This window comes from Phyllostomus discolor, chromosome 3, assembly GCF_004126475.2.
Source record: "Phyllostomus discolor isolate MPI-MPIP mPhyDis1 chromosome 3, mPhyDis1.pri.v3, whole genome shotgun sequence".
Taxonomy (NCBI): Eukaryota; Metazoa; Chordata; class Mammalia; order Chiroptera; family Phyllostomidae; genus Phyllostomus; species Phyllostomus discolor.
In genome coordinates this window covers 156,275,371-156,300,091 of record NC_040905.2, presented here as the reverse complement: position 1 = coordinate 156,300,091, position 24,721 = coordinate 156,275,371, and the positions used below count along the sequence as shown (strand labels likewise).

The 24,721-nt window shown below is 33.5% G+C and overlaps 1 non-coding gene across 1 annotated transcript; it reads left to right on the top strand.

Annotated features, from left to right (window-relative positions):
- The first annotated feature begins 3,969 nt into the window (after window positions 1-3,969).
- Window positions 3,970-4,073, top strand: LOC114513779. The gene has a single exon (XR_003685871.1). It is a non-coding gene; the product is annotated as a U6 spliceosomal RNA (small nuclear RNA).
- The last annotated feature ends 20,648 nt before the right edge of the window (window positions 4,074-24,721 follow it).

The window sequence follows — 24,721 nt, the reverse complement described above, 5'->3', positions numbered from 1 at the left end:
ATTGGTTGTACTTATAATTAGCATGTAAAATGAACAGACTTGCATGATATTATCATGGCTGGTAATTTAAATGCTTTTAACTGCATACATAATCAAATAAGAGGAGTTATAATAACAATCATATTTAGTCTGAACACCTTTAATATTTGTATATCAACACTTACAGAATACATGTATACACAATGACTTAGAAATGTCAGTTTTTTGTTTATATTTGTGTTAAATGCGAATTTCATAGTACACAAATTAGAAATTAAATTTACATAGAATAGAGGTCCCTACATGGAAAAGGGAGCGGCAGCAGGACTGGTTTTCTCTGTGTTTTAAGTTGCCTAAAGTGTATAGTTAACTTTTTACAAATCAAGTAAATAACACAGTTCACAAAAGGAGTATAAAATGCATAGCGTAAATCTCAGAGTGCTATATTTATAGCTTAATTAACAAAACCAAAAAGAAACAATTTTTTTCCCAAACAAGATGATTAAAGGCCTATTTACTTTTGTTACCAAGAATTCTCTCAATTTTAGGTTTTGTAATTTATCATAATCCAAAATCAGGGTGGGATTTGAAGAACACTACAATATAGATGAAAATAAAATTAAGGCATCTAAATCAGAAAGGAAGAAGTAAAAATGTCTCATTTGTAAATGACATAATAGTTTATATATAAAACCCTGAGGTTCTACCATAAAACTGTCAGAACTGATAAAGAAATTCAGTAAGTTGCAGGATACAAGATCAATATACAAAAATCAGTTGTATTTCTATACAATAACAATAAAAAATTCACTTATAATTACATCAAAAAGAATAAAATACCTAGGAATAAATTTAACCAAGAAGGAGAATGTTCTGTACATTGTAAAGTATAGGACATTGATAAGACAAACTGAAGTTGAAAATAGTAACAGCTAAAGAGACTACAGGTTCAGTGTAACCTCTACAAAAATTCCAGTATTAGTTTTTACAGATAATAAAAAGTCTACAATCAGTAAGGAATGACAAAAGACAGCAAAAAGCCAAAACAATCTTGAGAAAGAACAATGAGGAACATATCATGTTTCCTGATTGCAAAGTACATTACAAAACTATAGTAATCAGAACAGTATAATACTGGCATAAAAGTAGATACAAGTACCAATGAAAAAGAATGAGAACTCAGAAATAAGCCCACACATATATGGTCAATTGGCTTAGAATAGAGAAGCCAATAATATACAGTGAGGAAAGGACAGTCTCTTAAGTAAATAGCACTGGCAAAATTTGACAGATACATGCTAAACACTGAAATCTGTTCTTAGTATACACAATTATCAATTTTAATATCAAAGTCAAATAAAAACTTCTGTAGAGAATAGGAAACCATCAAAAATGAAAAGATGGTTAATATTCAAACTGTAAAAAGAACTGATACAACTCAATGACAAAAATATAATTAAAAATAGGCAGTGGGACTAAGTAGACTTTTATTTCCAAAGAAGATATCTAAATGGCCAACAAGTATGTGAGAAGATGCTCAACATCACTAATCATCAGGAAAATCAAAACCACAAAGGAATATCACACCCTTGTGTACTCTTGTTAAGAAATTAAATTGGTACAACCACTATGGGAAACGATATGGAGGTTCCTCAAAAATTTAAAAGTAGAAATGTCATACAATCTAGTAATTCCATTTCTAGGTATATATCCAAAGAAAATGAAATCACTTTTTTAAAGAGATACTCGCACTCCTATGTTCATTGTACCATAATTTATAACAGCCAAGACATGAAGTCAACCTAAATTTCAGCAATGATGAATGGATAAAAGAAGAGGGTGTATACGAGGCCTGTCTGGAAAAGGTCCAGCCATAGTTAAAATAAAGAGAACAGTTTGCATTGATGTACCCTGGTAGCCAAGGAGAGTGGACTGTAGAGTGCATGAATGAACAATAACAACCTCACTGTACTAGTCATTGGGGGCAGTAGACGCCATTGAATGAACATGAATACTGTGTGGCCATCACATTCAAAATGACTGAGTGAGTAGAGCAACAAATCTGCATCAAATTTTGTGTTAAGCTTGAACACTCCTCCAGGGAAACTACGTGGATGATTCAGAAGGTTTCCAGGGACAATGCAATGAGTGCAATGCAAATAAAAGTATGGTACAAATCCTTCAAAGATGGTTACAAATCTTTTGAAGTGAGTCATGTTTTGGAAGGCCTGCAACAAGCAGAACACCTGAGAATGTTGAACATGTACAGGATGCAATCAAGAAAGATCAGTGACTGACTGTGCAGGAAATAGAAGTTGATCTGGGGATCTGAAAGCTAATGTATCTGAGATTTTTCACACAGGATCTTGTCATGAAATGTGTCATGGCAAAATTCATTCATGTTTTCTGCTACCAGAGTAGAAGAAACATCATGCTGCAGTTGCTAATGACTTGATTCAAACTGCCACCAATGAACCTGATTTCCTTAAGAAGTTCATAACTGGAGATGAAATGTGTGTCTACTGGTACAGCTACGATCCAGGAAGGAAGGCCCACTCATTGCAGTGGAATTCACTTGGTTCTCCAAGCCCAAAGAAGATGCAGTAAAGCCATAGTAGGATTAAGACCACGTGAACTGTGTTTTTGGGTCGGGAAGGTGTTGTCAATTGTGAGTACACCATTCCAGACCAAATAATTGATAGAGAGTACTGCCTCAATGTTATTCAGTGGCTGAAAGATGTAATACGATGAAAATGGCCCAGCTATGAGCAACTGGTGATTGGCAGCTTCATTACAACAGTGTGCCCACTCAAGCATCACTTCTCATGCAAAAACTTTTGGCAAAACATCAAATCACCCAGGTGACTCAGACCCCCACAGCCCAGATTTCGTGCCCTGTGATTCTGGTTTTCCCCCAATCAAACTCATCTATGAAAGGGAAGATATTTTAGACCATCCATGAGATTCAGGAAAATATAATGGGGTAGCTGATGGTGACTCCAACAAAAATTTTTGCTCAGTGTTTTGAGCAGTGGAAGAGATACTGGAAGAACTGTTTGAGATCCCAAGGTGCCTACTTTGAAGGGGAGTCATTGCCTAATATGCAATGTGTCTTGTATATTCTTTCATAAATGCCTCTTTTTTTTATCACAAAGCAGGATACTTTCTGGATAATACTTTCTGCCACAAAAAAAGAAACCCTGACATTTGTGACAATATGAATTAAACTTGAGGTCATTATGCAAGTGAAATACATATTCCAGAAAGAGAAATACAAACACTGTATGATCTTGTTTATATGTAGAATCTAAAAACAATTGAAATCTTGTGTAGTATTTCAATGTGTAAATGCATTTTAAAAATTATATTTTATTGTTTATGTTCTTACAGTTGTCCCAATTTTTTCCTCCTTTGCCCCCTCTACCCTGCACTCCCCACTCCTTCAGGCAATCCACACACCGTTGTTCCTTTCCATGGGTCATGAGTATAAGTTCTTTGGCTACTCCATTTCCTACACTCTACTTCACATTCCCCTGGCTATTCTGTAACTACCCACTGGTACTTCTTAATCCCCTCACCTCTTCACCCATTCCCCCACACCCCCCTCCCACCTAGCAACCATCAAATGCTCCCTGTACCCATGATTTGGTCTCTGTTATTCTTGTTTACTTAGGTTTTTGTTTTTGATTCAATTGTTGATAGATATACATTTATCACCATTTTATTGTTCATAATTTTTATCATCTTTTTTTAAATAAGTCCCTTTAACATTTCATATAATAATGGGTTGGTGATGATGAACCTTTAGTTTTTCCCACTCCAAGGCACATAACAATTAAAATGCCAAAGGTTAAAGATAAAGAGAGAATCTTCAAATCAACAAGAGAAGAGCAGTTAGTTACCTACAGAGGAGTTCCCAGAAGACTGTCAGTGGATTTCTCAAAAGAAATTTTGCAGGCTAGAAGGGATGGGAAAGAAATATTCAAATTTGTGCTTGCTTCGGCAGCACATATACTACAATTGGAAAGATACAGAGATTAGCATGGCCCCTGTGCGAGGATGACACACAAATTCGTGAAGCATTCCATATTTTTAGTGTCCCAGGTTCGATTCCCAGCCAGGGTACATGCCTGGGTTGTAGGCCATTAACCCCCAGCAACCACACATTGATGTTTCTCTCGCTCTCTCTTTCTCTCTCTCTCTATTTCCCTCCCTTCCCTCTCTAAATAAACAAAATCTTTAAAAAAAGAAAAGAAATATTCAAATTCATGTAAAACAGAGACCTACAGCCAAGACTGCTCTACCCAGCAAAAGTATTATTTAAAACTGAATGGCAAATAATGTGTGCCTCAGCGTTTTTATCCACTCATCTACTGATGGGCACTCGGGCTGTTCCCAGATCTTAGTTATTGTAAATAATGCTTCTATGAATAGAGTGGTACATATATTCTTTCAATTTAGTATTTCAGGATTCTTAGGATACATTTCCAGAAGTGGGATCACTGAGTCATAAAGCTGTTCTATTTTTAATTTTCTAAGGTATACTTAAAATATCTAGTTACCTTAAGGTAATTAAGGTATATACTGCTTTCTACAGTGGCTGTACCAATGTGCGTTCCCACCAACAGTGCAAAAGATCCCCCTTTTTCTACATCCTCACCAGCAGTTGTTTGTTGATTTATTGATGGTAGCTATTCTGACCCATGTAAGGCAATATCTCATTGTGATTTTAATTTGCACTGCTCTGGTGATTAGTGATGATGAGCATTTTTTCATATGTCTTTTGTCTATATGTATGTCCTCTTTGGAAATGCATCTATTCAGGTAATGTGCCCATTTTTAATTGGATTGTTTGTCTTCATTGCATTGAGTTATATAAATTATTTATATATTTTGGAGGTTAATCCCTTATCAGATATATCATTGATGAATATGTTCTCCCAGACAGTGGCTTCCTTTTCCATTTTGTTTATTTGTTTTTCTTATTTATTTATTTATTTATTTATTTATCTGAGTACACATATTTTAAGTGCTTATTATTTTTGGTCATTAGATATCTTTCAACAACTAACCGTATACCAGCAACTTAAATGCTACCCTGAGGAGTGGCCATGAATAATACACTTTAGAACATTAGCAATTATCTTCTTTCTCAACAAAAACATTTTGAAAATCACTTTTTTTGTGTGTGTATGTGGAAAGCACTTTATGCACATTAGGTAATTAATAAAACTATTCCTATGAAAAAGTTAAGTGGAAATTAAAAAAAATAGAGATTTGATTGCTTCTTGTAAACACACATATCTATGACATGGTGAAGTGGACATACATTACACTTTTTAAAAATTATTATTTGCAAATTCATTTCTTAGATTATTTGGAGTAGCATTTGTGTCTATAGGGATTACTCTAATAATGACTAATAAATGGTTTCATTCAAAGCTCAACTTGGAAATATCAGAAACTCAGATAAGACTTTTGTAGCTAGAGTGCTAATTAAGAGCATGTTCTAAGTATGCTGTTATTATATTTTAATAAAGAGTTCAATTGCATAAATTTTTAAGGTTTAAATGTGTTTACTGAAAACATTATCTTCATATTTTCCATGGATTCTTTAATATGTGTATGTTGTTGATGGAAACATAATAAGAAATTACTTTTTAGAGCAGGCATTCTTTGACCCTGTTATAAGCAATAAGGGTAGTGAGATCTGAGAATTCCACTGAACAGTTTTATAGCAATAGACAAAGTAGTTTCATTACCACAGGCTCAGTTTTCTCCTGTGAGTCTTAGGCTACTCTTTTACTGTCCTTATTGCAGACAATTCGTTATTTTAACTGTTTTTCTCTGAAGTCACATTGTTTCATTGAGATTCTTGGTCTGTCTTGAGTCTCAGGGCTCTCTTTAATGTAAAGGCCATTCGGATGGCTCTATGAGATAGGAATTACAAAATCAATTTGAAAACTAAAAAAAAATTTAGTGTGGTATGTGGAATAAATATTACTTTGAGTTGAAACACCCTTCCCCAAAGGGCAAGAAGTAATATAGTCCAAATAATATATTGTTGGTGGGTCTTAAATAAGTTCTATCCTCTCCTGGGTTGAGAGGCAAATTGCTTATGCTTGATGAGAGCCAAGCTGCTTGGCCCAGTATCATAAAGGATGAGCTTTTGTCCAGAAGGACCTTTTTACAAATATTGGTATTTTCACAAAGTATCTTGTTTATTTGTTTTAATGAAACATATTTGTTTTTTCAGTGTTTCACAAGTTTGACATTGTGGTCAGATTTTCTCTAGCTCAAGCATCTTGCCCAAGGTAAATAGCATCATTTGGGGTGACATCTTGTTTTACATTATAAATTGCATCCAAAATCTGAGAAAGGCAAACATTTCATGGAGAGTGGTCTGACAACAAACTCTTTCTGGAAGATGAATTATCCTTAATGTACTTTGTGCCCCTTTAGTAATTTACTCATTATGCTCTGGAATTGTTTTCAAATTTCAATTTCTTCAGATATGAATTTCAACAAAATGTTATTTAATATACAACAGATTCTAAATGTAAACTAAAATTCACCTGTTCCTCAGTAGAAATGTTGAAAAAAATATGGGTTATGGGCCACTGTACTCATTTTAAAACCTGTGGGTTTTAATCTTCTTACTAAAAACATAATCAGATTGACTTACTTCATCAGAAATGTAACTGATATTATTTCTGATGATCCATGACTCTCTGATTACATTACCAAGCAAGTATATCTGTTTTTTATAAAACATTCATTGCAGTTTTCTTTTTCATTTTTATCATTGTTCAGGTACAGCTGTCTCCTTTTCCTCCCCACCACTCCCCCTCATCTCCCCCACAATCCACCCACCCCCACATCCTACCCTCAATCCTATGTCACTCTGGCTTTGTCCATGACTTCTATACATGTTCCTTGACAACCCTTCCTCTTCCTTCCCCTGCTATCTTCCTCCCCACTCCCCTCTGGTGATGGTCAGTTTGTTCTCTATTTCAATGTCTCTGGTTATATTTTGCTTGCTTGTTTGTTTTGTTGATTAGGTTCCACCTATAAATGAGATCATATGGTATTTGTCTTTTACCAACTGGTTTATTTCACTTAGCATAAGGTCTCCAGATCCATCCATGTGGTCACAAAGGGTAGGAGCTCCTTCTTTCTTTCTGCTGCATAGTATTCCACTGTGTAAATGTTCCGTGTTTTATTGATCCACTAATTTACTGATGGGCACTTAGGTTGCTTCCAACACTTGGTTATAGTAAATTGTGCTGCCATGAACATTGGGATGCATAAATTCTTTTGAATCGGTATTTCCGGACTCTTAGGGTATAATCCCAGCAGTTTCCTTGAGAAATATTAGAAAGTAGGAAATTTTGTTTCCTGCAAAGAATGGTTCTCTCTCTTTTTTATTTATTTATTTTTTAGTCTGAAAATTTTTAAAAATGGAGATGACTATAAAGAAAAATTTGACAAAAGTAATGTTTCCACTACTGCAGGGTTTATTTGACACATTTTGTTAAATTCCTTCCTGACATTTTGAAAACAGAAAATAAAAATAAATTACAACGGATGGAGTTGTTGAAATTCACTTTACTCACTCTCCTTAGTTCTACCTTACCTCTGAAAGGAAAGCGTGTCAAAATTTCACATATATCTTTCTAGCCCACAATTTCTATGTTTATAAACAGATACAATTTTCATTTATAAATGTATATATTTTTATATTTTATTTTACAAACTTAGCTATTATTTTTGAATAAATATGCATCTTCTCTTCACATGCCTTTGTTTTGGAAAACTATTCACATTAATATGTAAGAAATGTAGTTCATTGTTATGAATCTTTGTGTGATGTTATTTTATTTGAATATTATTACTGACAAATATTTAGACTCATTCCTGACTTTTTTTTTAATGAACCTTTTTTTTAAGATTTTATTTATTTATTTTTAGAAAGGAAAGGGAGGGAGAGAGAGAGAGAGAGAGAGAGGGAGAGAGAGAGAGAGAGAGACTGAGACATCAATGTGCGGTTGCTGGCAGTTCTGGCCTGCAACCCAGGAATGTACCCTGGCTGGGAATCAAACCTGGGACACTTTGGTTCCCAGACCACGCTCAATCCACTGAGCTATGCCAGCCAGGGCTCATTCCTGACTTTTACAGTAAAAATAGTGGTGCATCAAACACCCTTGTAATTGTCTTTTTACAATACTTGTAAGAGGTTTTGAGATATAAGTCAGGTAAATTTTTAATTTTACTACCATGAGTTTTAGCTTCTTTGAAGTTTTGTACTTTAAAACCTTTGCTCAATTAAGAATTGCTTTTTATTTAATTAAGTATATTGCAGACAAGTGTGTCTTCAGTTTCTTAAGGATTTCAAGGCTACTTAACAATTTACTTATTTATTTATATTTTGCTAAAATGGGGGTTTATTTTTTTCTTATTAAATAATGTAATGGAATCTCTTTATGTTTGCTAGCAATGTCAATATTTTATTTATTTTTAAGAACTTGGTAGTAAATTATGTGTGCCGTTTAATTTTTGATTTTCAATACAATACAAAACAAAATCTAAAAATAGCAGATATCCCATTATATTTCCTCTACTGAAGGTTTCAAAAACTAAAGTTTTTATTCTAAGCAAAACAATGACATATAATTCTATATCTTATTAATTTTAGGAATTGTTTTTAATAAATTAACTAAGTAATATTTCTCAAAAATTTATAAGATCTTTGATTCAAAAGATTGTTTTTCATACCTCATTAATTTACAGATGGCAAATGTAGACGAGCAGCTGAGCCATGTGATGGTGTAAGGATAAACGCAATGGACACTCCACAGGCGACACCAGCTCGCTTCCATGAATGGTAATACCAGCCCCAATTTGAACATGCAGGTGTGCTCTTCCCAGAATAAATGAGCAGATACACACACATATAGGAAAGGTACATAAGAACTAATCAGGAAACGCATCATTTAGCATTCTTTTGTTTTTTAAAGTATGGTCATATAAAAATCTGTAAAAGAATTGTACTGAAATACAAACCTAAAATACATGTAATACTGAAAGTTTTATGGAATGGGACTTCCATTCCACTCACAATTGAAGAGTTAGAAAATAACAGAAATTGTTTCACTGACTGTCTTGCCCTCTTCACAAAATACCTAACGAATTATTATTTTTTCTCTGTGGAATACAGACCTATATATCTTGTGGGAAAGTTTTGAGTGAAAATGCCATCTGGATTATCAACCAATACAGGGTATTTTAATCAATTATTTTTAAGAAAAATGTGTCCAATGTTTAGAAAATATTCATAAATTTCTTAATTATATTTAAATCAAGATGATATACAAACTTTGTACAATTTGAATAGAGTTTATGTGTTCTGTGTTCTCAAAAAAAATATTTCATCAGTGGGTCACCCAGACAAATGTGAAGAGTGGACAACTCAAATATTAGGTTTTCTGGAATGATATATATATACCTCAGTTGGATTCTGCAGACTACTAAAGTTTGAAGGGATGACTCCAATGAATAACATTATATGGAATACGTTTTTACTCTAAAACATAATACTCACCCCAGGTTAAGATGTTGAATTAGACTAATACAAATTCTTAGAAGGCCAATCAGAAAATAATATGGATCATTATTTTTCTTTCATAACAAAAAAAAGTAAAGATTTGTTTCAGTGCAAAGTGGTTTTCAAAGCTGAAGTTATTGTACAGGAAAGCTGGTCAAAAGAATTTTGGTGGAGAAAGAAATCTTTAAAAAACATAAAAAATGTGCTTTAACAATATTTTATGTAATTTCAAAGCAAAAGTGTTTTACATTTGTAGTAGTTTGCTAATGCTGCCATAAAAATAACACTGACTAAAAGATTTAAACTAATGAAATTTTCTTCACACAAGTCTTATGTCCAGAATTATGAGATTAATGTGTCTGTAGGTTTAGTTTCTCCTGAGGCATCTTTTCTAGGCTTATAGATGGTTGTCTTCTTGCTGTCTTTACATGAACTGTTTCCTGTGTGTTTCTACCCTGTCTTTTTTTCTATGTCTTAATCTCTTCTTAGGAGAACACCAGTAGTATTTGAATAAAGACCAAGTGTCTTTTCCCTACAACAATGGTATAAAACTAGATAGCAGTACCAGGAGAAAACAAACACACATCAAAATGAGGAAATTACACAGCACATTCCTGAACAACCAATGTATCAATGAAGAAATCAAAAAGGAAATCAATCAAGATCTTGACACACCAAAACAGAAACACAACAAACCTAAACTTATGGAATGCAACGAAAGCAGTTTTAAGACAGAAGTTCATAAATGCTTACATAAAACAAAATAAACTAACGTTATGCTTCAAGGAACTACATAAAGAAAAAACAGCTCAAAGTTAGCAGAAGAGAGGAAATACAAAGATCATAGATGAAATAAATGAAATAGAAACAGAGAAACAATATAAACAATAATCAAAACTAAGAACTAGTTTTCTGAAAACATAAACAAACAACAATCCACAAAGAAACAAAAAGTCTGAACAGATCCATAATGAGTAAGGAGTTCAAATCAGTTATCAAAATCCTCCCAACAAAGAAAAGCCCAGGACTAGATAGTTTCACCAGTGAATTCTACCAAATATATATATATAGAAAAAACAATTCCTAATCTTCCTAAACTCTTCCCAAAAATTGAAGAAGAGAGAATAATTCCCAACTTATTTTATGAAGATAGCATTACCCTGATACCAAAACCAGATAAGGAAACTAAAAGGAATAAAACTACAGGTTAATAACTCTGAATATAGATGCAAAAATTCACAACAAAATACAAGCAAGCCAAATTCAAAAGTACATTAAAAGGATCACAGACCATGTCAAGTGGAAATTTTCCCTGGGATGAAAGGATGGTTCAGCATATACAAATCAATATATGTTATATACCACATTAATGAAATAAAAAATAAAAAACATATAGTTATTTCAATGGATACAGAAAAAGCATTTAACAAAACTACTATTATTTCATTTTAAAACTCTCAACAAATTGGCTATTGAAGCTAGGTACTTCAATATAATAAAAATGCCATGTGCCTACATCTAACATCATACTCGAGTGTGAAAGGTTGAAACTTTTTCATCTAGGATCAGGAAGAAGAACAGAGTACCCATTCTCACCACTATTATTCAACTAAGTCTTAGCTAGTTCAATTAAGCAGGGAAATATATTTTTAAAAAACACCCAAATTGGGAAGAAGTAAAATTATTTGTTTGATCTTTTATATAGATTATCCTAAAGACTCCACCAAATTACTGTTGAGCTAATCCGTGTATTCAGAAATTGCAGGACACAAAATCAACAGTCAGAAATCAATTGTGTTTCTACACTTGAACAAACAACTACATGGAAAATAAATTAATGAAACAAACCCATTAATAATAATACCTCCCCCTAAATAAAATACTTAGGAATAATTTAACCATGGGAATAAAAAGCTCTGTAGATCAAAAATTACAAAACCCTGAGGAAGGAAACTGAGAAGATACAAATAAACTGATAGATATTCTATACTCATGGATTAAAGAATCAGTATTGTTAAAATTTTCATGTTTATCCAAAGGCATCTGTAGATTAAATGCAGTTTCTATAAAAAAAAATCCCATGGCATGTTTTACAGAAATAGTAAAAAACAATTCTAAAATTTATATGGGGCACCGAAAGGCATTGGATAACTTAAACGGTGCTGAGAAAGAAGAACAAAGCTGGAGACATCACATTTCTTAATTTCAAATATTTATAAATCTATCATAATGAAAACAGCAGGGCACTGGCATAAGAACACACACATATATCATTAAACAGAATGAAGAGCCCAAGAGTAAACCCATACATTTATGGTCAACTAATGCCTGAGGAGGAAGACAGTAACATTCAATGGGGAAAGGGTAGTCTCTTCAATAAATAGTATTGTTTAAAGTAGAAAATCACATACAAAAGAAATTGAACACTAATACCATTCACAAAAATTAACTCAAAATGTATTAAAAACTTAAATATAATACTTGAAACCATAAAATTTCTAGTACAAAAAATAGGGCAAAATGCCCTTGACATTTTTCTTGAGGACTTTTTAGATATGACACTAAAAGCAAAATAACAAAAGCAAAAATCAACATGTAGAACTACATCAAACTGTGAAGTTTCTGCACAAGAAAAGAAACAATTTACTAAATTAAAACACAATATACAAAATGTGACAGAATGTCTGCAAACCATAAAGTTTAAAAAGTGTTAATATCCTATATCTATAATGAAACCATAGAAATCAACAGCAAAAAAAAAAAGCCCAATTAAATAATAGATAACCTGAATAGACTTTTTTCTAAAGAAGATATACAAATAATCAACAGGTATATGAAAAGATGTTCAACATCACTAATCATCATGAAATGCAAATAAAACCACAAAGGAGTATCACTTCACATCTCTTAAAATGACTATTATCAAAAAGACAAGAGATGACAACTGTTGGCAAGAATGTGGAGAAAAAGGGCCCTTGTGCATTGCACATGGGGATGTAAACTGGTACAGCCACTGTGAACAATGATGTGGATATTCCTCAAAAAATTGTAACAGAACTACTGTATGATCCACTAATCTGATTTACTAGTACATATCCAAAGAAAATAACTCCCTTCAAGAGATACCTCTTGGCCATTATAAATGATGGTGTTTATTTATAATGGCCAAGATGTGGAATCAACATAATTCCACTGACAGAGGAATGGCTAAGAAAAGTGGTACACATATAAAATCAAACATTATTCAGCCATAAAAAAGAAAGAAATTCTGTTATTTGTGACAGCTTGAATGGAACTTAAGGACAGTATGCTAAGTGAAACAGATCAGGCAGAGAAAGACAAATACTGATGGCCTCACTTTTATGTGGAATATAAAAAGGCCAAACCTTTATAAAAATAGAGAACAGAATTGTGGTTCCAGGGACTGGAGTGTGGAGTCAGTAAAAGAGTACAAACTACCAGCTCTAAGACCAATAGGCTCTGGGGATCTGCCATATGGCATGGTGGCTATAGTTAACAATAGTGAATTATACATGTAAATGAAAATTGCTAAGAGAATAAATCTTAAATATTGTCAACACAAAAAAAGAGGTAATTATGTGAGGTGATGGAGATGTTAACCAACCTTACTGTGGTAATCCTTTCATAATATATAAGTGGATCAAATCATCATGTTATACACCTTATACTTACACAATGTTATATACCAATTTTAACTCAATAATGTTGAAAAGGCAATCAACAGCTCTTCTTAGAGATGGCAGTGAAGTGAGGTCACAAGGAAAACTGATGTCTCTAATACTGGAGAAACAGACACATGAGTCTGGAGAATCATAACTTAACCATAACATATACCCAGCAACAGAAGCCTCTGCAGAAACCAGTGCTTGGGTAAGAGAATCTGAACTGTAACAGACAAGCTGATGGAGGCTCAGTGTGGACAAATCCGAGGGTTCTAATTCCAAAGGGACTGCTTCAGTCATGGAGAGTGATCATACTTCTATGAGATGCATATTCAGGAGCTCTGTCAGGCTCTCACAGTGAATATCAGAAAAATATTCCCTCCTGCGTCTGGCATGAAAAGGAAAAGAAAAGTAACCATTTAAAAAGTATCAGAGCATTCTCTGCTTCTTCATAAGGCCTGTCCTTGGGAGAAATCAATTTACCAGAGCCCAACCTGCTGGGGTTTTATCAAAGCTTAACCTACCTAGGGGAAGGGGTATACCAAACTACATTCCCTTCTAGGCATCCAGATCCATCTAAGGGGAGGGGAATTCATGAGCTGTGGTGAAGTTTACATTCTGGGGCCACAGCCTCACCAGAAGACTGAGACTTAGGCCTGGGAATACAGAGCCTTTGCCTCCCCTCAGTTCTTATCACTTCATCACTAGAGGCCTCTTTACCACAGTTCCACTTTCTCAATAGATCATGTCCAACGTTCAACAAAAATATTACAAGGCATACTAAAAAAGTCATAGTTTGAAGAGACTGAACAAATGTCAGAATAAGAGTCAAACGTGGCAGGAATGTTGGAATAATCAGTTTTTAAAAAACTACGATTAATAAGCTAAGGGATTACTGAAAGATATGGCAATATCCTCAAAACAAAGAAAAAAACAAGGCTGAAATGCAAAGAAAAACAAAGACTGAAATAAAACTAGAACAAAATATTCAAGAACTGTGGGACAACTATAAAATATGCAACATCTGCATAATGAGAATACCAGAAGGAAAAGAGAGAAGTGAACAGAAACAATATTTAAAGGAGAAATGACTGTAAATTTTCGTTAAATTAATCCTAGCCACAAACCACAGATCTTAGAGCTCAGAAAACATTGACCTGAACAAATGCAAAAAAGAAAAAAAAATTACTACATGTAGCCATATCCAGTACATTAAAACTTCAGAGTTAAATAACAGTTTAGTTAAGGTTCTGTGATGGTAACAGTTGTACCACTGTGGTGTCTGGATCCTGACAGTGGGGAGACCTGCCTGTACCATATGTAAATAAAGGACATTTTCTGTACTTTCCACTCGATATTCCTGTGAACCTATAACTGAGCTAAAAATGAGGTTCGTTAAGCTGAAAAAAAATGTTGAGGAGGTTGTCAGAGAAATGAAGCAATCTGATCAGAAAAAGAAAATTAAGTTTGAGTAGGACCTGAAGGATGAGTGAAAGTTAAACAGCAGCAAGCTGGACACAGAATTATATGAGTATCATATTTTTTGGACTATAAGACACAACCCCTTAAAATTTGGAAGGAATAATAGTTGTTAATGCTGCTGTTTACATTTACATTGGTGAAATATTATGTTATTTATGTTATTAAATATTTTACCACATTTTTGCTCCAATTTTTTCCCTATTTTCCTCCTCTAAAGCCTAGGTGCATCTTATGGTCCAAAAAATATGGTAATAAAATAATTTACTAAAAACTCATGCATGGTTAATGCACTATTTAGTTTTAAAAAAAGAAGGTTCTAAATCTCCGTGCCTGCAACTGTTTCAGAGAGATGTCTAGTTTTTTATTATTAATTTTGTCACATTTATTTAAATACAAGAGCTGTAACCCAGTAAAATACAAAGTCTCAGATTGATTTACCTGCTTGTCCACCTCCTGTGACCAATAGATCCCCAAATCTAGGAGTCCTATATTTATAGTCCAGGAGGAGACCAAACAAATTAAGAAGTGATAAATTTGAAAGTGGGTGTGTGAGTCCATAATAATCAAATATTTATTTACCTTTCATCATGATTATGGACCATGATTATGATGAGAGGTAAATAATACTTTGGAATAATAATGCTTTGGAATTATTTCCAAAGTATTATTCCAAACACTTTGGAATAATAATAATCCCTGAATTTCTGTACTATCACCATGGGCTTGAGCATTGTTTATAAAGGTGTAAATTTAGCTTTTAGATGGTTGCTATTATCTAGTCTGAATTTTCCTGATAGTCTGTGTATAACTCACTACAGTCTGGTTACTAAGTGATTTATCCCTACACCCCTCTGCTCTGACAGCTCTGGGAAGGTTGAAATCCCTGCAGTGAATGATAATACCTGCTCCACTTAGCAGAAGTGCACAAATGCAATGTTCTGTCAAGCAGGGTAGGCTCGCTAAAAAGATTCAGAACTATAATTAATCCAATATATCTTTCTTTATTCATTAACAAAAACATTAATTATTCCTGAATTTTAGTATTGGGAGTACCTTGATGCATGTCAGAAACCTTAGCAAAACCCCCACTTTTCAGACAGTCATCTAGAATAGGAACACGGGTCATTTTACTATATTCTCAAGAAAAGAGGCCAAAGTATGTTGATGTATACAACATAAAAATTGGGAAATGACATTGGTTTTTAATTAATACTTTGCATTATTTCTTGCATTAATCAAATTAATGAAAATATTCTATAATCGGTTCTAGAACATAGTTGTCAGTGTTTTAAGGGACCTGTTTAAAATTGATAGCTAAAAATATGCCTTATTCTAAACTGATAATATGAATTAATTTAAATTATCACCAGTGAAATATACAGAAGGAAGTTTGGACAATGGAGTTATCCATTCATTAATGAACTCATCATTGCATTTAATAAACAACCCCTTGTTAAACACCCATTGGAGCCTCATACTTGGCTACATTTTGAAGATGCAAGGATGAAAATGCATGTTTTTCCACTGGACATTAGCTAACCTCTTACTGTAGATAAACTGCAGGAGAAAAGGAACTCCTTAAACAGGTAAGAGACATTTTCTAGGTATGCAAAGTCATAAACAGTAAAAGATCTATAATGTTATTAGTTTGACAGTTTTGAAATTTTGGAGTGAAGTTATCATTATAGGGAAAAAATGAAATAAATCTTATGCTCAACCACAATATATAAAATAAATAAAAGACTTCTGGTTGGGGAGGTGTTTGGTAGACAACCAGGACTGGGAAGAGAGGGGACTGAAGGCCTGTGAAGTCCTGCCTCATTAGTTTCTGCCCTTAATCCTTCCCACAGCCCAGCCAGATAATTCCTGAAGAAAATGTTGAACTCTAAGAGCTCCCAGAGCACAATCTGAAAACATCTTTTTGAGATCATACCCTCACTTTACAAAGGAGGAAAATGCATAGTGGAGAGGTTAGATGACTTGCCAAGAGTTAGTGCTTGTTAACTAGCATGAGAAGTAGGGAAATGCTGTAATGAGTTTCTTTTTCATGTTGTAGACCAAAAATTATTATAATGTCATGTATTAAAGAGGGCACCACTTTAGTCAGAGTGTTAAACTCATTTTCACCAGGGGCCACATCAGCCTTGTGGTTGCCTTCAAAGGGCCAAATGTAATTTTAGGACTGTATAAATGTAACTACTCCTTAACTAGAAACAAAGAACTCAGTGTTGCCACCAATAGAAAAACAAGGTGGAGGGCTGGATTCAGCCTGCGGGCCTTGTGTTTGCCACCTGTGACTTAAGTCAACAGAACATGCCATGGTAACCTCTGATTACTCCAAATATAAACTCAATTTCTTGATGTAATCATAGAATTCAGATTATTTAGGAATTGTAAAGCAATTACAATCAAATAGCCTTTACAAAAATGTTGAGCACATGACTTGAAAGAGTAATATAGCACATGTCATTTGCCCTTGGGAAACACTGAAGAGAAAAAAAAACACATTTTTTCATCCATTTAAAATAAATAACATTACAATGTGGACATGGAAGCTGACTTTATAGCAAAAGAAACTAAATGATATACAATTTTATCCAGTTTAAATTAAATCAATATGTTCAGTCAAGTAAAATGAAAATATGAATAAATGACCATTACACACCAAAAGCTGGACTTCTTCCCAGTACTCTAGCTAGCTTCATTTCTCAAATGAGGTTTAGTACTCTGACATAGAACATTGTGAAATGATAGTGTCACCATTACATCCTAGAAACATGGGAAAAGTTATATTATTTACATTTCACCATTTCTTTTCTTTTACAAATTGCTATCTATGAATTAGTCATGTCGTAGCTTTTTCTGTCTTGTTCTTCTCTTTCGCTTTTTCTTTTTATTAAATTTGTTGGGATGACAGTGGTTAATAAGACTATTTAGGTGTGTAACCCTATAATGTATCATCTCTATATTGTCTTGTGTAATCATAGCTTTGATAGCACTTCCTTTAGGAAGTTTTGCTGGGCCATATAAAACTTTGGCTGGGCCAAATCACATTAAAGTGATTTATAAAAAAAATTTAGGATTGGGCATGACTCTCTTTTCTTCTCAAGATTTTTGATAGTACAATTAAACAGAAGGTGTATTCATAGAATGACATGGAAGTTGAGTAAAGTTGTGTGATATTTTAAAAAAATTGAAGTTATACTTACTCATTCAATAAATACTTATATAAGTCTATCAATTTTCTAAGTACTGGAGATAGTGTTAAAAAAATTGACAAAATCTTTGTTAATATAGGGTTTATATTTTTGCAAATAGAAATAATCAAACACTATACATATTTATTGAATTATAAAATGTTTTATGACATAAAGCTGTCCACTTTATAATCATTTTATTATATTATAAAATAAATCAGAAAAATACATTTAAATTACATATCCTCTATCATTTGAATTTTGAATATGAATTTCCTTTGTGAAAATACATATTTATTTAGAGTACCATGCCTCTGACTATATATATATATATACACACATATACATATATATACACATATATACATATATATATATATATGAGATCACTTCTTCATTCCTATTCATATAATTCATTCATTTCACAAAGCTGCTAGTTTCCACACTAATCCAGGCATCAGAATCAGTATCAGTTATGTTTTTATTATGGTAGATAGTCAGATAATTATGAGGCTATATCTTAGCTGAAAGTTCAATATAAGAAAATATATTAGTATAATCACACATAAATCAGATAATTTTCTAATCTGATATTTTATTTTATTTTTTAAGATTTTATTTCATTTTATTTTTAGACAGAGGGGAAGAGAGGGAAAAAGAGAGGGAGAGAAACATCACTGCGTGGTTGACTCTCATACGCTCTCTATGAGGACCTGGCCCACATCCAGGCATGTGCTCTGACTGGGAGCTGAACCAGCAAACGTTCAGCTCTCAGGCAGGTGCTCAATCCACTGAGCCACACCAGTCAAGGCTAATCTGATATTTTATATTGCAATAAATAAATGTCTAAAAGTTGCTTTTATAGATAAATTTGCATATATTTTCTCAGTTCCCAAGTGCAATATTATCATGTCTAATAGCTGCATGCTTTTTCCTTAGTAAGAAAATGTTTAGAAAAAAAATAATGATGGTGGAAAGGAGAAAGCTGTTTAATATATAGTAATTGAATTTTTTCTGTCTAAATTAAGATTTATTTATTCCATAAATTAATAATTTGCTTATCACAATTAGATAAAGCTGTGGCTTAATAATTCATAATAAAATATAACTACTCTAGTTCAAGTCAAAAAATACCTGAAAAGCATATTTACAAATTACCTTATTGACAGTTATACTTTGTTAGTGAGAAAAATTAGGTGCCAAATTCCTGAAAAGATCTGGATCTCTGTTTTGTGAAGCAAGTAGGCAGGAGAAAATAAAGTTGAATTCTAAGAGCAGACATTTTAATCTTATGTTCTGTCTCACTTCATTTTATGAGTAACTAGCAGGAAAATTAAAACAAAATTTAATATGATATTGAATTAATTAATTACAAAACAATAGCTATGGTACAATTAGAACTACTTTATTGAATTCAAATACTATCAATCTTTTAAAATATTTAATTATTTTTAAGAGTTAAAAAAAAGAGGGGTAAGAGAACTGGTATAGATTTACAATAACTACTAAAGAGACATTTTATTTGCAACTCAAGAACTTAGTTGGCTATTTATTCAGGAAGAACAAAACAAAATTTTTTAGTTCTTTTTCTCATGTAGTATTAGCCAGGGTTCTCTTAAAAACACATCTTAAGTGGTTTTTCTCTCCCTAATAATTAATAAGTATTTTGTGGGGGAGGTATTTTGAAACCATGTGAATATTCCATTTTTATCATATTTTTAGTTTATTATTTATTTTGATGATAAAACTGTCCCCAATTCAGCCAGTAGAAGCCCCTTCAAGTTGGCTTTTTTATGTTTTAACATAACCTAGCTATTTTTTTTAAAGTGAGACAAGTGGGAGAAATCTGAATATGAATTGGATATTAAATGAAATAATGTTAATAGTTACAGTGATACTACATGTATTAGAAGATTATTTTTATCACTGGAATATGTTGAAATACCAGGATGTCTACAGCTTCCTTTAAAATAGTATATGTGTGTGTGTATATAACTCATTTGTACATATATGTAAGTACAGATATATATGTACTTAATTATTTTATCCTGTGGGCTCTCTCTAGAGAGAGCATGCAAGATAAAATAAATAAGGGAAAATATTAACAAGTGTTGAATCTGATAGACAGTATACAAGCTTTTATTTTAGTTACTATTCTTTTCACTTTTCTATATGTTTACATTTTTCATGATAAAAAGTTGGAAAGGGAAATATATGTGTCATAAAATGATTCATCTATTAAAATGTTTATGAGACAGCCTTGGCTGGCGTAGCTCAGTGGATTGAGTGCAGGCTGTGAACCAAAGCATCGCAGGTTTGATTCCCAGTCCGGGCACAAGCCTGGGTTGCAGGCCATGGCCCCCAGTGACTGCACGTTGATGTCTCTCTCTCTCTCTCTCTCTCTTTCTCCCTCCCTTCCTTCTCTAAAATAAATAAATAAATAAAATCTTAAAAAAATCTTTATAAAAATGTTTATGAGACAAAAAAGAAACACAAAATCATAAATAACAGAGAACAAATTGATGGTTGCCAGATGGTAGGTGGGTTGGGGGGTGGGATGGCTGGAATAAATAAAGGGAACTGAATACAAATTTCCAGTTATTAAAATAGTCACTACAATGTAAAGTACTGTTAGATGTAGGCAGGCCTAAGAGGAATGAAAATCACAAGGCAAGAAAATGGCACCTTGGAAAACTGCCTGCAGACTCAACTCAAGAAGATTAGGGTCTGGGGTCAGTTTATGCAGCATAACAGGATGCAGCTTTCACCCAGCAACCAGATCTATCCAATCAGACTCTAATTCCCCAACTGCAGGTTTTTGTGTTTAAAAACCCTGATCTCAGAACAACTGAGGGAGTTCCAACCTCCCTTGGTTGGCTCCCCAACCTCCCTGCTCTCCTTAGTTTGGTGCATCCGTCTGGTTTCTTGAGTGACTCTGACCTAACAAGTATAACATAAGGAATCTAGTCAATAATATTGTAAAAACTATGTATGGTGTCAGATGGGTGCTAGACTTATTGAGGAAATCACTTTAATCACTATATTAGACACCTGAAATTGTTATAATATTGTTTGCCAACTGTAATTGAAAAATAAGTTTAAAAATTATGATCAAATCAAAGTACTCAATAAATTTAAAGCAGAAATAAATAAATTTGAAAACAAAAATAAATAGAATTAACCAATTATTGCTGGAGATAATTTCTTTAACGGACAAACAGAATGGTGAATGTTTTGTGTGTATCTAACAACAAATAAAAAGAGGACAAAATGAAGAACACTGCCCATGTAGGGCTTCATCTCAGATATTCAGAATTAGCACCACTCTCTACCTAATGTATTTCAAAATTTTCTAATATTGGGTAGTTTTCTAGAAATATAAATATTAAAGTACACCAATAAGTTATAAAATATAAAGATTGCTATAAATTAATGAAGACATTGGCCAAATTTTTTTCCTCAAAATATGCTGTGGGCTTGATAGATACTGTTGCAAGAAGTTGTAGCAGTATCTGGTGGATTCAGTTGCAGAGAATGGAATCTGCAAGCTATCCCCATGGAAATAATAAATCTTAATATATTATAGAATTGCCTAATTGGTTTATAGAGTTATAGAACTCTTTCAAAAATAAAGAATTAGAAGCTTGCTTAGCTTCTAACAACTCCCAGAGCCACACTTCACACATTAGAATTGGCTGCCATGACATTGTCAGGCATGTGTTCAATCAAGCATCTACCTCTGCTTGACCCTTCCCCTTCTTCCCCCCATTATCTCGCTCCCTCCCACTGAAAGGGGTCAGTGAGGGTGGGTAGAGCGGGGGAGAGGAATGAGAGGAAAGTGGGGACAACTGTAATTGAACAACAGTAAAAAAATCTACCTATGAAGTATTCATTCTATTAGGATTATAGCTCTTTCACCATGGTCCACACCATCAATGTGCATCTGAATGTCATTGTTATGCACTGTGAAGTCTCCACAGAAAATATTATTCATGTTCAATTTTATTTAATACTATGATGCTATGTTCCAGTGATTGTCTTACTTTTGCTCCTATCAAGCATTAAAGACAGTGGTGTCCATAGATTCTGGGAAAAGCAACAATAGGAGGACTAATTATGATTTTGACTGGATATATAATGGCCTATCCCATGCCATGCTAATTTCACAAGAGAAGACAAGAGAAGTAATTTAAGAAACAACTAATAAATTAAAACTACTAAGGTTTCTATTTTAAGTACTTATGGAAAGAAATAAAATGGAAAATTTTTACTTTTAGAAAAAGTCATTACTTTTTATACATATTATATAAATTATCTTGGTATCCTCCGTAGCATTCTTTCTCCTTTGAGAAAGGAGGAAAGTTGAATAGACCATGTCAACTATTAATTTTTCCCCAAAATAGTGAAGCAGAATAGCGTATGCCTTCAGCCATCTAATTTTATTCAGTTTATGTACCAGTTTAATCACTTGACTTTCCTGTTTGCTTCCATGGTAAGTGGAGAAAGATTTGCAACACTCTTTTCTGAAAAACTGAGATGCCCTCAGAGGCCTTGCTTAAGAGACAAGCACTTAATGTGAGAAGAGTTTTGTTCTATGCCACTTGAACCTTGGCCTTTCCACCACAGCTTTGACAAGAGTGCTAAATCTGGAAGTAGCCTCTGGTTTATCCTATTATGGGTATTTGTGTCCCTTAAGCATAGAACTGAAACCTCTAATTCATTTCCAAGAGACCTTAGACATTGACCAGATGGTAGTTCTTTTAGTTAAAATAAAACTGAATTTAGACTTGTACCTAGCTGTGAACTATTCCATAGCACATTCCATCATGGCAAATTGTTCTCCTTTATTAATTTTCTTAATATTGTGCCCAAAGAAAACCTTTGAATATGAATTCTAATTAAGGAATAATTATAATATGTTGCTGATGACAGTATATTCTGTTTCTTTATATGTTACTTTGGCATTATTTATAAAGTATTTGTTCAGGCTCAGCCCCAATTTGCCTCCAATGGACTAGGCTCTTTACATTCATCATCTGTTGATAGTCAAAGTATTCCACCAAAGTATTTTAATCATCATTTTATAGGTGAGAAATTAAAGTTCAAATAGAAATTAAAGGGTAAATTAACGTTTTGAGGACTTACTGCTAGTAAGAAATAGATCCTCAATTTATATGAAGACTGGAATACCTTCAAAGTCTATGCTCCATTCCACTGAATCTCAGAGATCTTTGTAATGTAGCAAAATACCTCAATCAAGCCAATATAACAAAGATTATCTCAAATAGGTCTCTACAAGTTTCAATTTTTATGGAAGTCTTATTATAACCACGCAGAAACTTCATTTATTTAATATGACTTTACTTTTTTTGTCCTTTTCATTCAGACTGACCTCATTCAGCACCTTGACTCCCCCACCAGCCTCTCTTTGGTGTGTTCAGTCACTGAGCCCACAGCACAATCAGGTTCTGGTCAGGGTCAGCATCAGCCTCACAAGCAAAGCCTCAGGTCCGTTGACCTCAAAGACAATGGTTTGTTAAACTAAAGTTAACATCTAGGCCTAAATTGTCTTTTAGCTTTGACTTAGAAAAGCTGAATGACCCCACCAACCACACCCTTGCAGAACCAGACAAAGTGAGTTACAGATATCATGGATCACATTAATTCTTTTAAATTGATTATCTGCCAATCTATTGGGAAGAGAGAAGAAAGCAACTATTCCATAAAACCAATTCAATGCAATCCAACACACATTTTATTAAGTGATTAATAAAATCACAAGCTGGATGCTAGAATGGTCTAAACATTCATAAAACATAATTCTTGCTTTAAAAAATCTAACAACCTGGGAGAAGAGACAGACAAAATTATAACTACCTATAATGTATAATGTGACAAGTATTATCATAGAAGTATTCAGAGAATACAACAGGAACCACAGAAAAAGTATTGTATCAGGGGTGCCATCCTGCCTGAGTTTTTAAGAATTTGGTATGGCATAAGAGTGCAGAAGAACACACAGTTATGAAATAGCGGGACATGCTTTGTGAATGTTCAATAGATTAGCAGGCCTGAGTACAAAGGAACGCTCATGAAGGGAAAAGTGTACAAGAAGAAATAGTATGTAGAATGTAATAAAAATAATAAGAACCCTTTAAATACTCATGTGGCTTGCTTTATTTTTCCTTTATAAAACTCAGATGTACTTGTAATTACTTGTTCAGTGGCTGCCTTATCTACTAGACTGTAAAATCAAAAATCACAGGGGCTGTGTCTTGTTCTCTCCTGGTTAACATAGCTCTCAACAAATAGCATGCATAAGGCTTTGGGAAAAAAGGAAACAGAATATGTACTTGATATTGTGCATGAGACAGCCAGTGATTAGAGTCATAGTGAGAGGAGTAGCTTGCACACATGACTGGAAATAATAGGAGGGATGACTTAGGTGAACAGTGGATGAAGTATTAGTTCACACTCAGGACTCACCCCTGAGATAATGGAAGGACTGGAGAGAATAGTAGCAGACCACAAAGGAAAGAAAAGGATAAACTAGAGACATATGTTTGAGATATAAATGTCCAGAATTTTGAAAAATAGTATAAAAATGCTGAAGTAAAAAACAAGATAAAATAAAGATATTTATTTGTTTGTTTATTTATTTATTTTTAGAAAGGAGAAGGGAGCAGAGAGATAGAGACAGAAATATCAATGTGTGGTTGTCTGTCACGTGGCCCCCACTGAGGACGTGGCCCGCAACCCAGGCATGTGCCCTGACT